This window comes from Chlorocebus sabaeus, chromosome 18 (assembly GCF_047675955.1).
Source record: "Chlorocebus sabaeus isolate Y175 chromosome 18, mChlSab1.0.hap1, whole genome shotgun sequence".
Taxonomy (NCBI): Eukaryota; Metazoa; Chordata; class Mammalia; order Primates; family Cercopithecidae; genus Chlorocebus; species Chlorocebus sabaeus.
In genome coordinates this window covers 35051417-35065190 of record NC_132921.1, presented here as the reverse complement: position 1 = coordinate 35065190, position 13774 = coordinate 35051417, and the positions used below count along the sequence as shown (strand labels likewise).

At 38.6% G+C, this 13774-nt stretch overlaps 1 protein-coding gene across 3 annotated transcripts in view; it reads right to left on the bottom strand.

Moving 5' to 3' along the window:
- SMAD2 (SMAD family member 2) overlaps nt 1–13774 on the bottom strand; it is an 89411-nt gene that overhangs the window by 60925 nt on the left and 14712 nt on the right. The window contains exon 1 of one of the 3 annotated variants that reach the window (XM_073006332.1): nt 5251–5273. The exons of the other annotated variants lie outside the window; for them this stretch is intronic. The gene's annotated coding sequence lies outside the window, so the exon portion shown is untranslated. Of the gene's footprint in view, nt 1–5250; nt 5274–13774 lie in introns of those variants that run through there. 3 annotated transcript variants of the gene reach the window in all.

The following is a 13774-nucleotide window of genomic DNA, read 5'->3' as shown; positions in this document are numbered from 1 at the left end:
ATTTTAGTAAGTATTCTACAACTATAAACCTGTGAGTTGAAATAATTTTACGACTTTATTTCACAAGATCACGTACCACTTGAGGACAGAGATGGAGAGTTAAGATTTGAGAAGAATGGGAAAAATTTAGAAACCTAGCCCTGAGAAAAATCAACCAGAATGAAACAACAGAAAATGTGTCAGGTATATATTATCAGACTATGTATTTTAAAGTATTCCACAGAAGGAATTCCACTTCTGATTAGGATGTAGAAAGTTACAACAGAGCATCACTTTCATTCTAATAATCAAAACTAGCCAGATAAGCTACAAAATCATGGTCTCTCTGAACCAGAGAGTTAAGGATACAAAGTAGCCTAAGTAGAACTAAATTCCAAAGTGTAGAGCCTTGAGAGAAGAGAGGCTGCATGGTCTCTTTCCTGGTGGAGTGGCTAATGAGGAATAATCCTGCCATGAATGAAAGTAAGAAGAAACCAGCCTACATGTGCACTGACATGACATATTAAATTGCAAGGATCCCACAGAGCAAGACTGCATCCATCCCAACCACTCATTCCCATAGGTTTCCACTAAGTACTTGCAAAAGTATGTCAAAGGTTGGGGAACACGGCTGGAAAGCTGAGGGAGATCCCTTAAGGAGCTTAAGATCTCCCACAAATGCAAACAATCTACCCTCTCAATGGGGGGTGGTGGGGAGGGATAGGCAAGAAAGGTGAGAAAAAGATGATCCCAAGAGACTCTAGACATTGAGCTGCCAAGGGCTGGGGTAGGACAGAAGAGATGAGAAAAACTTTCACCCAGATACTCAGGACATTGACCTACCAAGGCTGAAATGAGCAGTGAACTTGAAGACAGGGTAGGATTGCTAAAAGAAACCTCTGGAAGGTATTAAGAGCAGAAAGATCTCTCACTGGGCACAAAAGCTTGGAGACAGGAATAGAGAAAGAGGGGGTGGGGGGAGAGAAAGAAAGTAAGAATGACCAAGAAATTGATAGCTGAGCTATAGAGAAATCTCTCATGGTTCAGAAAGCTGATGGCTCAGCTATAAACCAAAATGAGATCCAAAATCACACTTGGACAACACAAGAAATGATGGACCATTTTCTAAAGGTAAATATTATTTACTTCAATCTCCATTGTTTTTATACAAATGTTCAGCATTCATTCAAAAATTACAAGATACAGGAAGTAGCAAACAGTCAAAACATGAATAAAATCAGATAACTATAATAAAAATTCTAAAGAAGCTGATGGAACAGATGGCAACATGAATAATGAAAAAATTTCATCACAGACATCAAAGTTACAAAAGAGGATCACAGGAAAATGTTAGAAATGAAAAATACAGTATTAGAAATTAAAGATATCATTAGATGGGCTTAAGAGAAATAAGCAGTGAACTTGCAGACAGGCCAAATAAAAGTATGCAAACTAAAACACAAAGAGGGAAAAAACAGTGTAGGGAAAAAACTCAGAATATCCAAAACCAAATGTCAGTTGGGTTTAATTGGAGTGCCAGAGGAAGATGAAAGAGAATGGGGAACAAAAAAATGTATGAAGAGACAATGGTCACAAACTTTTCAAGAGATGACAGATACTAACCCACATATGGAAAGAAAACACAATCATGGTCAACCTGCTGAATATTAAAGATAAAAGTAAGGACGAAAAGCCAAGCTAGGACAACAGTTAAGAATTCCTGGGAGCCCCAGACAGAAAAGAGAATTTGCACTCATTCGCAAGCTCTTTTCCAAGGGCCTCAACTGAGTGCTCTTGAAAAAAGGCAGAAAATGGGAGAGAGCTCCTTCCTCTCCACTTGGTGGCATCTCGTATAAAGCAAATGCCTTCAACTATGACGGGAGATGCAGGAAAGTCTACCAAACCCAAAGGCAAGCAAAGATTCCCTGCCGCAAGGGGAAAAGTAGAGCAAAAGACATGTGCTGTTGAGTTGGGGGATGTGTGGAGCACAACTTACTCGCCCATCTCCCACACACAAACATACCTTTCACTCTGTAACAATAACCACCACATTCTACTGCCAGGGGAAGCGAGGGAACATTGCTACCACCAGTCCCAGACAAAGGTACACAGATGCTGAGGAATGAGAAACGACAGCTGTCTGATATTTTAAAAGGGACAACAAACTGGCTTGGACCCAAGATCCCGTACTAATACACAGCAAAGGTCTGTTACTACTAGATGCAAAAACCCTTAACAAAACATTAGCAAATCACATCCAGCAACGTAAGAGAAAAGGTCATCATCACCAAGCAGGATTTATCCCAAGGAGAAAAACTGGTTTAGCATTCAAAAATCAAGCACCTCATTTATAGTACAAAGGAGAAAACACACCTATGATTCTCTCAAATGAGCAAGAAAAAAGGTATTTGAAAATGTTAATTCAACACTCATCTATAATTTAAAACTCTCAGCAACACTAAAAGAACGTTCTTCAATCTGAAAAGGATATCTATTAAAAACCTAGAGCTAGCATCATATGTCATGAAGAAACATTAAATCTCTCCCTTACAACTGGGAATAAGACAAGGATATCCACGGTTACCCTTTCTATTCAGTAATGCATTGGATGTTCTAGCCAGGACAACTAGGCAACAAAGAAAAGATAGACTGGAAAGAAATAAATAAAACTGACTTTATTCTACAGTGATATGACTGTCTCCATGGAATAGTACATGGAATCTACAAAAACATTGGAATTAGTAAATTTAGCAAGGTTTCAAGATAAAGGGTCAAGAGGCAAATTCAACATACAAAAGCTATTTCTACCTACAAGCAAAAACATTTGGAAAACGAAATTTCAAGAAATATGCTTGAAACAACAGATATTTTCTACATATCTAAAGAAAGATACTCAAGATCTCAACACTAAGAATTACAAAATATTGCTAAGAAAAATGAAAAACACTGAACAAAGAGAGACCATGTTCATAGACTGGAAGACTCATATTGCTTAAATGTCCATTCTTTCCAATTTGATATATGGATTCAATGCAATCCCTACCAAAATTCCAGCAGAGTTAAGAAAGTCATACGATATAAAATTCATATGGAAACAAAAAAAAAACTAGAATAACCAAATCATTCTTGAAAAACAAAATTGGAGGCCTCATACCACCTTATTTCAAGGTTTACTAAAAAGACTTAGTAATCAAGAGTATAGAGTAGGCACAAGAAAAAAAGATCAGTGGAACAGAACAAGTCTAGAAATAGACCCACACATATACAGTCAACTCATTTTCCAGTAAAGCACAAGGTCAATATAGTTTGCAACAACTTTTCAACATGGAAAATAATAAGCCTCAACCACAAGTGCATACCATCTTCAGCGAGAAAACAGAATCTTAAGCTCTTAGAGGAAAATACAGAATACATTCATAACCTTAAAACATAAAAAGCACTAACCATAAAAGAAATACAGGTTGAGTCAGGCATGGTGGCTCACACCTGTAATCCCAGCACTTTGGGAGGCCAAAATAGGTGAACTGCTTGAGCTCAAGAGTTCAAGATCAGCCTGGGCAGCATGGCAAGATCCCATCTCTACTAAAAAACAAAAAAGTAGCTGGGCATGGTGCGTGCCTGTGCTCCCAGTTACTCAGGAGGCTGAGGTGGGAGGATCATTTGAGCACAGGGATGTGGAGGCTGCAGTGAGCCAAGATCACTCCACTGCACTCCAGGCTGAGGCAGAGCAAGACCCTGTCTCAAGAAAAAGAAACAAAGGAAAAAAAAAAAAAGAAAGAAAGAAAAAGAAATACAGGCCAAGCATCCCAAATCTGAAAACTGAAATCTAAAATGCTCCAAAATCTGAAACTTCTTGAGTACCAACATGACACCCAAAAAACAATGGTCATTGTAGTATACAACTATAATGCAAATATTCTAAAAATTGGAAAATACCTGAACCACTTCTAGTCCCAAGCATTTTGGATAAGGGATACTGTTTATATAATGTAAATCATCAAAATTTAAAAATCACAGAAAAAGATAACCTCAGCTTTTTTGTTAAACAGAAAAAGAACAAATTACAGACATCTCATAAAAGAGGATACAGGAGCACATTAAGAGGTATTTAGTATCACCAATCATCAAGAAAACGCAAATTAAAACCATAATGCAATACCATTTCACACCATCTAGAATGGTTTAAAAATTTTCTGACACTACTAAATGTTGGCGAGGATGTGGATGTATTAGTATACCATTACTGCTGTAACAAATAATCACAATCACAGCACAAATTTAGCAAAATCAGTTTCAATGAAGTCACAGTGTTGGCAGGACTGATCCTCCTGGAGTGTCTGAGGAGAAGTTTGTCCTTGCCTTTTTCAGCTTCCAGTGGTTACCTGTAGTCCTTAGCTTGTGCTCCCTTCCCCACCTTCAGAGCACATCACTCCAATCTCTGCTTACATTGTCACACTGCCTTCTCTTCTGCATTCAAACCTCCCTCTACAGCCTTCTAATAAGAGCTCTTGGCATTCCATATAAAGCCCACCCAGATAATCCAGGATAATCCCCCATCTCAAGATCCTTAACTCAATCACATCTGTAAAGTCTCTTGTCATATAAAACAACATTCACAGGTTCTTGGGATTAGAACCTGAATATCTTTGGAGACCATGATTCAGCCTACCACATCAAGCAACTAGAACATTCATATTCCACCGAAATGGAAGTATAAAATGGTACAGCACACTTGGAAAACCGTCAAGTTCCAAAAAGTTAAACATAGATCTACCCTGTATCACACATTCAGGAAAAATAAATATATATGTCCACAAAAAGAAACCTGTACAAGAATGTTCATAGTAGCCATGTTAATAATAGCCCAAAACTAAAAACAGTCAAAATACCAAAAGAAAACAAAAAATGATAGTGTACTCATAAAAAGGAACACTGCTCAGGAACAAATATGAATGAGTTTATACACTCCACAACATGGATCAGTCTCAAAAACATGCTGGGCAAAAGACAAAAAAATATAGACTGATTTCATCCATGGCTTCCTACAACAGGCAAAACTAATCTAATGACAAGTCAAAATGATCGTCTCATAGGCACTGAGGAAGAGAAGTGGAAATGTTTGGACAGAAGCACAAAGTACCTTTCTAGGGTGATAAAAGTGTTCTCTATCTTTGTTTTATTCCCTCGCTCCTGTAAATCCACTGAATTCCTGAATGTTTTCTATCTTGTTTGAGAGGTGATCACACATGAGTACAAATTACCAAAACTTACAGAACTGGCCAGGCCCAGTGGCTCACACCTATAATCCTAGCACTTTGGGAGGCTGAGGCGGACAGATCGCTTGAGTTCTGGAGTTCAAGACCGGCCTGGGCAACATGGCGAAACCCTTTCTCTACAAAAAATACAGAAAAAAATTAGCCATGTGCATGTCTATAGTCCTAGCTACTTGAAAGGATCACCTGAGCCCAGGAGGCAGAGGTTGCACTGAGCTGAGATCGTCCCACTGCACTCCAGCAGCCCTGGGCGACAGTGAGACTCTATCTCAAAAACACTCACAGAACTGAACATTTAAAGTTTGTGCTTTTTAGCAATGTAAATTACAATTCAAAAAAATTAAAAAGGAGCTGGACAAACATATTAAGAAGTTCCTAAATAAACTAAACAGACTTCTTTACTGAAGAACTTCTCAAAAGCTTCAACATGTCAACACACATTGTAAATTTCAGAAGACAGGAGGTTGCAAGTGACCAAAGATGTAAGCTTAGAAGGGTCTATGCAGAAGTGTACATGCAGATAGCCTCTGCAAGTACATGTAGGCAAATGTTCGTGGATGGAGGGTGGAAGGGGTATTGTTTTGAGGACAAAAATTGAGAGCCCAAATGACAGCCAACACAAACTTACATGAGGCACTGACAAAATGGTTGTTCTAACAGCTATACAATTGACCCTTGGACAACATGGGTTTAAACTGTATAGGTCCACTTATACACAGATTTTACTCAAGAAACATTGCAAAATGTCTTGGAGATCTGAGACAATCTGAAAAAAAAAAACTCAGAAAAACCAGGTAGCCTAGAAACACTGAAAAAAACTAAGAAAAGGTATGTTATAAATGCATAAAAGATATGTAGATACTAGCCTATCATTTACCACCATGAAATACAAAAATCTACTATAAAAAGTTAAAATGGATCAAAACTTACACAAACACAGACCATACATGGAGCCATTTACAGTCAAGAGAAATGTAAACATTCAGATGAAGTATTAAATCGTAACTACATAAGATTAATGGTAGTACATACTGCACTACTGTAATAACTTCATCGCCACCTCCTGTTGCTATCACGGTGAGCGGAAGTATTGCGGGTATCCACTGAGTGGGGCTAATCATGTCTGCATGAGCAGTTCTTCTCTCCAGTAAATTGAGTATCACGGTAAAAAGTGATCTCTCTCATAGCTCATGTAATTTTCACCATGTGTAGTGCAAGACCATAAGCCTTGACTAACACCATGAGATCCACATGATGTACCACTAGTGATGCTGAAAGTCCTCCCAAGAAGCAGAGAAAAATCATGACATTACAAGAAAAACTCCAACTGCTTGGTATGTACCGCAGACTGAGGTCTGCAGCTGCAGCTGCCCGCCATTTCAAGATAAATGAATCCAGTGTAAGAACTACTGTTTAAAAAAAAAAGAAATTTGTGAAGCTGTCACTGCAGCTACGCCAGCAGGTGTGAAGACCTTGCACCTTCTGTGAAACAACTTTTTATCTTATATTGAAAATGCAGGTTTTATGTGGGTACAGGATTGCTATAAAGAAAGGCGTACCTATAGACTATCATATGGTTTGAGAAAAAGCGCAGTCATTATATGACAACTTAAAGCAAAATTAAAGTGAAGGATCTAAAGCTGGAAAATTTAATGAAAGCAAAAGATGTCTGAGAATTTAGAAAGAGGCATGGCTTAAGAAATGTCAAGATAACAGGAAAGGAGCTTCTGCCAACCAAACTAGATGAGTTCCCAGGTGCCATTAAGAAAATCATTGAGGAGAAAGGGTGTCTGCCTGAACAGGATTTTAATGCAGACACAAGTGCTCTATTCTAGGGGGAAAAACTGCCACAAAGGACATTTATTAGCAAAAAGAGAAGCAAGTACCAGGATTTGAGGTAGGAAAGGACAGGCTAACTCTACTGTTTTGTGCATTTACAGTCAGGTTTATGATTAGGACTGCCCTTCTCTATAAGGCTGCTGACCTCCAATCCTTGAAGGGAAAAGATAAACAGCAGCTGCCACAACAAAAAGGCCAGGGCAGCCAGAGCCCTTTTTCTGGATTTGTTCCACCAATGCTTTGTCCCTGAAGTCAACTACCCTGCCAGTAAAGGACTGCCTTTTAAAGTTCTTTTGATATTGGACAATGCCCCTAGTAACCCATAACCCCATGATTCCAACACCAAATGTGTCAAAGTTATCTACTTGTCCCAGAGGACATTAATAACATCTCTAAATCAGCCTTTACATTAGGGAGTCGTGGGAACCTTTAAGGCTTATTACACACAGTACTCCATGGAAAAGATTGTCAGTGCTACGAAAAACAACTTTGATAGAGTGTCACCAAAGTGTGGAAGGATTACGCCATTGAAGATGCCATTGCTGTTATAGAAAAAAGCCATGAAAGTCATCAAGTCCAAAATGACACATTCCTACTGGAGAAAACAGTGTACAGATATGCCTGACTTCACAGGATTTACACCAGAGCCTATCGAGGAAATCATAAGAGACTGTGGATATGGCAAAAAAAAAGGGGGGGGGGAGGGGGGAGTGAAAGGTTTCAAGATACGGATCTTTTTAGAGAAATTCAAGGGCTAACAGACACCACATCAGAGGAATTAACAGAAGACAACATAATGGAGATCAGTGCTTCTAAATCAGCTCCAGATGAGGAAGAAGATGCAGAAAAAGCAGTGCCAGAAAACAAATGACATAGGACAATCTAGCTATATATATATATGGTTTCAGTTATTCAAGGCTGCTTTTGACTTATAACACAGATTCTTCTATGCCATGGGCACTGAAACTAAAGCAAAAGGTGTAAGGAGGATTGGTACCACAGAGAAACATTTTCAGAGAAATGAAAATGCAAAAAAGTCAGGCAAAAATTACTTATTTTCATAAAGTTACACTGAATGTGCCTGACTCCTAGTCTGCCTCTTCCACCTGTGAGACAGCATGACCAACTACTCCTCAGCCTACTCAGAGTGAAGACAATGAGGATGAAGACCTTCATGATGATCCACTTCCACTAAGTGAATAGTATATGTATTTTCTCTTCCTTATGATTTTCTTAGTTTCTTTTCTCTAGCTTAAAGAACACAGTTTATCATGCATGTGACATACAAAATATGGGTTAATCAACTGTTTATGTATTGGTAAGGCTTCCAGTCAACAGTAGGTAATAAGTTTTAAGAAAGTCAAAAGTTATATACAGATTCTTCACTGTGCAGGAGGACAGCATCCCAACCACCCCATTGTTCAAGGGTCAACTGTATATTTACTAAAAAAGAAACTAAAAGCTCAATAAAGAACTTTAAATGATCAAAAGAATGCTCTCAAAAAAGTCCTCAAACTGAAGATATTCAGCCCTTGGTATAATTTGTTAGAAAATATAATGGCCCTAACTGCCGGATGTGGTGACTCACGCCTGTAATCCCAGCACTTTGGGAGGCCAAGGCGGGGGCTGAGGCCGGTGGATCATGAGGTCAGGAGTTCAAAACCAGCCTGACCAACATGGTGAAACCCCGTCTCTACTAAAAACACAAAACTTAGCTGGGCATGGTGGCAAGTGCCCGTACTCCCAACTACTCAGGAGGCTGAGGCAGGAGAACCCGGGAGGCAGAGGTTGCAGTGAGCCAAGACCACACCGCTGCACTCCAGCCTGGGCAACAGAGCGAGACTCCATCTCAAAAAAAAAAAAGAAAAAAGAAAAAAAAAAAGAAAATAATGGCCATAACCTAATATAATCATAGTCACACCCCTCAAAACAGAAAAAAAATTAATGCGTCCTTAAGTTCAATTCAGGAGACTGGTCTCAAGGCCTCCCTTCAGGAAGAGGCAACATAGCATGCCAAATTTCATGAATTTCATAAATTTGGCCATGTCAACCCTTTTTAGGGATGTATGGAATGCCACATAACAATACTGCATCGGCAACCCTGGGGGTCCAACTAGGGTTCAAACACTAAAAATCTGAAAGGAGTCAATAATAGGATTATGTACCTTTCTTTAGCAATATAGTAGAAATGGTGGGAAAGTGAGGTTTGCGCATAACTAGGGAATTGTAATGCAAATAAAAGAGCAACAGTGAACTTAACAGTAGCCCAGTTAAACTGTAATATGACACACAAATAAGCACTGTAGCATGTAACTTGATAAAATAAAGCAAATACACAAAACTCCATCAAACACACGTAATAATCTACCAACTAAAAACCTGGGACTATTGGGCAGCAAAAAGTGTACCTGGCTACCTTTGGCCCCTGTTGGAATCCTACTCTGTGCCACAAAATATGCTCTAGAGGAGCCAACTACAGACACTGTAGTATGCAGCACAGTTTTTTCTTTTTTTTGAGACGGAGTCTGGCTCTGTCGCCCAGGCTGGAGTGCAGTGGCCAGATCTCAGCTCACTGCAAGCTCCGCCTCCCGGGTTTACGCCATTCTCCTGCCTCAGCCTCCCGAGTAGCTGGGACTACAGGCGCCGCCACCACGCCCGGCTAGTTTTTTGTATTTTTTAGTAGAGACGGGGTTTCACCGTGTTAGCCAGGATGGTCTCGATCTCCTGACCTTGTGATCCGCCCGTCTCGGCCTCCCAAAGTGCTGGGATTACAGGCTTGAGCCACCGCGCCCGGCCCGCAGCACAGTTTTATCCTAGCACAGAGAACAGGATTAATTCAACCTTTGGAAAGGAAAGGTGTCACTGAAGTTGACACCAGAGCACAAGTATTAAGAGAGAGAGTACACCAGGTGGGAAGTTCAGCATGTTTTCTAAAGACAGGAAATGTTCTAGGAGAGATGAAAAATTTAGGTTATCACTAAAATATGGTGCACAGGAAGCACTGTGGTAGAAGATGAGGGGAAAATAAGACCAGTGCAGATTAAAAAGCTGAAGACAGAAATTACTGCTAATGATAGGAGTATTACTTCATTTATTTCAGTGACAATCTGCAATTTTGCTGATCTACCGGATGTGCAGTTTAGGGAAAAGGATTGAAACACAACCAATGTGACCAACTACCTAATGTAACTGAGTAGCATGTAATGGTACATTCATCACCATTTGGAATGAGGAAAAAGAAACAACCCTGAAGGCTAAAGGGTCAGTTTTATACATGCCTTTATGTAAGTAACTATGTTCATCACATGGCCAGGAGGCAGCATAAAATACAGTAGACTCGGGAGATAGCAATCAATGTACAAGTAAGGGTGTGTGCCAGGGCTAGGCTGAGACAACTGGTGTCCTGAAGAAAAGCAGAGCGGCCAATCTCTAGGCTTGGTTTCTGAGGACTGTCCAGGCCTGTTCCAGCTCCACAATTACATCCTCAGAACAAAACCTCTTTTTGAGTTAACATGAGTAATATCTCTGTTCCTTGCGAAAAACTGATAGAAAAAGCAAAATTTAAGAAGAATCTCTCTAGACGTATCTATATCTTTTGTTCAATTACTCCATTCATAAGAATTTAGCTTAAAAAAATGAATAAAAAATGAAGCTTCTGTATAAACAGCAAAAATAAAAGTGATTTCCAGCATTAGGAGGAATGAGAGTAAATTGTTTCTCTAACACTTTCTTTTGAGACGGAGTTTCACTCTTGTTGCCCAGGCTGTAGTGCAATGGCGTGACCTGACTCACTGCAACCTCCGCCTCCCGGGTTCAAGCAATTCTCCTGCCTCAACCTCTGGAGTAGCTGGGATTACAGGCAGGTGCCAACACGCTGGGCTAATTTTTTGTGTTTTTAGTAGAGACGGGGTTTCACCATATTGGCCAGGCTGGTCTCGGACTCCAGACCTCTCAGATGATCCATCTGCCTCGGCCTCCCAAAGCGCAGGGATTACAGGCATGAGCCACCGTGCCCAGCTTCTGTTACACTTTTGTCAGGAGAAATGTTTCTTATGAGTTAAGCTGTATTCCTAAAAGTTTTCTATAAAACCTTTACAGTATTTTTTCTTAACTGAAATGAAACTACCTTAAGTTAAGGCTATTCTGGGTCATCTGAATGGCCACATGACCTGGTATTGCCACATGATTTCAGTGTCCCATGTCTTCCAAGAGGAGTTAAAACCATTTTGGAACTAAGTGAACACTTAAAAGTTACCAGCCTTACCTTTGCATGTCTCAGTAACCACAGCTGGCTGACATCTGTCTAATATCTCTGGAAAATTTTAAAATTATGTAATAAAATAGCATCTGTTGTTAAGTAACGCTGATAATACATCTCAGTTAAACTTTTATTTTAAAAACTGAAGTATTTTTAGCCAATATTTTTGAAGTGTAAATAGACTGAATGTAGGTTGACAAGGAACAGATAACGATGTGTTCCAGGTTAAAAACAAATGAAACACAAAAAAGAAAACTAGACTTATGATCAAGTTGCCATCAAAATATGAATGAGTCATTTACAGAATATACAGATTTCCTTCAATGGTGTGGCAGCAAATTCTCTACTGAAATAAATGTTCAACATCTGCAGAACTGAAATCTAAGTTCAGACACTAATTCTAATTCCAGCAATAAGTGATACTTACATAATGCACATTTCAAAAGAACACAAAGACTTTATCTTTACAGTTGAATAAGTCAGCTTACCAAATGATATCTTAGTAAAATTAGGATTCTAAGATTACTCAACGAAAAGTTTCAATAAGGTAAGAGGTCTAATTATCCTGAACTTGTAGTAAAGCCTTCAAGTTATTAACTCTATACTGAAGGTTGACAAATAGCATTCTCTGCACATTTAATTAAACAGTACATATTCTTTGCAGAGTCCTCAATTATGTGGTCCTTTTCTTACTGTTTTTATTCTGACATAACTCTATCACTGAGTATGTATTACAAAAAAATCTCCAAATCCTTAGAATGACTTTTCATTTTATATTGTCTTTTGGAACACATAAAGTTGTATTTTAATTAAAAATCTTTTATGACACAACCTTGCCTCTTTTCAAAGAAATCTTGCTCTGCCTCTAAATATGGTAGGAAACATTTACTGAGTGCTTCAGACTAACAGTCCAGTAAGCAAGAATTCCAAATCCTAAGAACCAACTGGGGTAGGTACTATTATTTACAAATGAGGAATGTGAGGCACAAATAAATACCGCAAAGTAATACAGAGAATCCCCTCTAGATATTCTTATGGACACTTCAGTTTTACTTTTCAAATAAAGTTTCTAAAAGAAAGATCAGAAATTTGGTTTTAAGAGGTGAGACAGTAATCTAATCATCTCTCATAAGGACAGCCTGTGTATTCAAGTTTACCTTTCGCTAAGTCATAATGCCACTTCTGTCGCATAGCAAATTCATACTAAATAAAGTACTGATCACACACTTTCTATTCTGTTATTTGTTCACACTTAACATCAGTGAAAGAGAATATTAATTACTACTGCTTTCTAGTTAGTCTTGATATTTGCCAGGGTGATCCTCCTTCCTTACTTTTCAGATGTGTAGTATTGCTGGTTACTTTAAGTTTAGCATGTTCTACAAAAATCCTATAGGATTTTGACTGGAAGTGCAATGAATTTATATTAGTTTATGGAAAACATATTTATGATATCAAGTACTCCTATTATGCAAATGAATATTTCCATTTATTATCTATTGATAAGTTGCATAATTTTCTCCATAAAAAAACTTACATCTTGTTAAATTTCCTTATTTCTCCAGGTATCTTGGTTTTTATTGTAAATGGAGACTTAAATTATACAAAAATATCATACCGAACACTCTTGTACTTTCCATCTAGCTGTCATATCTTAGCATTTTGCAGTACTTGATCAGACATAAGAAACAAGACAAGATATGGATACAGCTAAAGCCCCCTATGTATTCCTTTTTGATATCATTTCCCTCCCCCTTGCTTCTCAGAGATAATCACTATCCTGATGTTCCCCCATGGTCATTTAACAGTTTTGCTACATATTGTATCCATACAATACAGTTCTGTACATTTTATAAACTTATATGAAAGTTTGATACTGTTCAGTACATGCTGATACATATATAATCCTAAATCCTAAGTTCATTCATTTTAGCTGTCACATGAAATTCCATTTTATGACTAGCACAGTTCATTGTCCATTCACTCTGGATGACCAGTTAGGTTTCCAATTTTCCTCTCTCACAACCTGCTACGAATACGCCGGCATATATCATTTTATACTATGTAAAAGCTCTTCTAGGGCAGAAGCTTTCAAACTTCTTAACCAAAAAAAGTCCCACAGTGAAAAGTACATTTTACACTGCAAGCTAGTATATACACACACTTAGCTAGATGAGACATTTCACCATACGCTGCACTCTACAATTTCTCTAAACTGAGGGTCGTGAGCCATGAGTGAGCATGAAATCAATAATTCTAACAAATGTTTACACTCATGTAACCACCATCCCAGACAAGACAACATTTCCAGCATCTCAGATGTCTCCTTATGTCCCTTTTCAGTCAATCCACCCTCCCCATCCCAGGCAACTACTGACTTCTATTACTGAGTATTAATTTTACCTGTTCCAGAAATTCATATAGA